This window comes from Seriola lalandi, unplaced genomic scaffold (genome assembly GCF_002814215.2).
Source record: "Seriola lalandi dorsalis isolate HSWRI2012SDOR001 ecotype SW California unplaced genomic scaffold, Sedor1 jcf7180002054569, whole genome shotgun sequence".
NCBI classification, from domain to species: domain Eukaryota; kingdom Metazoa; phylum Chordata; class Actinopteri; order Carangiformes; family Carangidae; genus Seriola; species Seriola lalandi.
This window is the reverse complement of record NW_019525122.1, coordinates 1,096,371-1,098,640: the sequence shown is the minus strand read 5'-3', so window position 1 is coordinate 1,098,640 and position 2,270 is coordinate 1,096,371.

Below are 2,270 nucleotides of genomic sequence, written 5' to 3'. Positions count from 1 at the left end.
TAACACATCAGCCCACTTACAGTGACGCAACTCCGCAGATTTGACGCTTTCAAGCAAAATACCACTCCGTGGGATTAGATTACTGTGAGATCAATTTCTTCATAGTGGCCAACAATCACTCACTGTTTATTTGTTTTGAATCACTGATCAGTCGGAGAGATAAAGCGTTTTGCAAGGGTTTCTCCTCCCTGTGGCTTACGCTCATCTCTTGTGTTTCAACACAAGCAGATACCTTCATGAGCTGCACATTCCAGTCATAGCTGTAAATGTTCCAACACTCCAGCTCTTTCAATGGTTGGGATGTAAACCACCAGCAAGTCAGTACATGAAACGGCAATTAATTCTTTCCAGAGCAGGGTTAGGGTACCTGTTTGTTCAGAAAGCCCGTCCAGGTCTCAACTGCCACTTACTTTACCAAGCATTAAAAGGGGAAGACTATTAAAGGTCTTGAAAAGAAGTGAAACAATGTAAGTTACTGTAAATTGTGCTGAGTTTAGTTTCATGCACCTGCAATTTGCCTATTTACAACACAAGGGACAACTGTACTTGTGTTTCATGAGAAGATAATGGATAGCCGGGGGCCAATTTAAAGATTGAGGGTTCAGTACACAACACACCCAAACCACAAAGTAGCTGACACTAACTTTAGAATGTAATATTCACTAAAATACAATGCTGTGTTGTGCACCAAGTGGAAGGATGATGAAAGGGAGTCAATTATAGTTATCATGATATTTTTATTTTATTACTATTATTTATTTCCAGGGCAGTGATCAATATTTCTGCTCTTGGTAGTCATGGGAGTGTGTATTACAGTTTTGCTTTAGTTTGACAACATCGCTCCTCCTGCCCCACCTCCAGATTCTGGTAATATGAGCCAGAGGCAACTCTGGGGTTTCATGTCCAAAAACGCAGGGGCTGTCTGTTTTCCCTCCGCCGTACCTCTCCTCTCTTCCCTCCCTCGTGTCACGCACTTTCCTCTCCACTCTCACACTGGCAACCTCTGTTGCAGGGCAACACAAACTAGCGATGAAAATATATAACTGATATTCACTTCTCCAAACAATGACTTGTTTAAGGATGTTACTTGCAGGCATTGTTATGTAGCCATGACCGCTTGGTTACTATATCATATCATCTTTTCTTTCCCTGCCTTCTTCAGCTATTTCCCCTCAGCAGACTCACCTTTGACCTCCCTCATTCCATTCCAGTACTGAATTACTACGCTATGTTTTACTGCCAGAGAGAAATGTGCAGCTCCCACCCCTTTAAGTGCAGAAATAGGAAGAAACGCCCCTCACTCCTGATCCAAGGGTCCCTTTTCTTGCCTAATAGAAGACACTAATACGTATGTAGATATGCATTTCTACCCCTCTTGTATTTTTGCATTTTTTCTGTTTTACATGTATTTATCAGAGTACTCACTTGCCTTTGTTGGAATTCCAGTTTAGCTTTCACATGTCCCTGGCTGTACCTCAAATGCAAAGAGAGGACACTCGAGGTGAAGCAGCCCTCAAGTGCTGACTAAGGATCCATTTTCCTGCCCCCATTCCTTTTGCCCAAGTTTATGTGTGTGTTTGTGTATGTGTGTGTGTGTGTGTGTGTGTTAGGTGGACTCGAAGCCCAACCCCAAACTAGAGTCTAGGGAAAACTCTATAAAACTTTGAGGGTGGGACTGTGTGGTGGCTGAGTGCTGTCTCTGTCGGCCTAGAAACATCCCTACAACTGACAACACTGACACTCTGATACTGGCTATTAGGCCCAAAAAGCCTGTAAACATGTCTAAAGGGGAAGAAAATATCTATTTAAAGACTTTGCAGACAGTTACAGCCCCCCCCCCCCAAAAAAAAATGCACATTATCTAATTATAACTGTCTCATTTTAGAGTCACAAAAAAATGCTAAACACATAGTGGAGGAACTTTTTGTAGCAATAGCATCTGCAATGCATTGAGGTTCTTTAGAGAATGCTGTGTTGTAGTTCAACCTCGGACTCCCCGGTGTTAGCTCTTCACCTCTTTGTTCCAAGCCCACCACCGACTGCCTCACTCTTTTCCAGATGTGTGCCCTGCACCACCAGATGCTCAGCACATGCATACCATGCCTAAAGCTCCTACTGGGGGCTGACAGCCACACAGGGACCTTGTGTGGTGAAACAATACGGCCTCTCTCTCTCTCTCTCTCTGTTCCTCACTCGCCAGCACTCCTCACTGTTGCAACTGCTTTTAAGACAAACCCCTGCTCACCCCACCCCCTCCACTACCCACCACC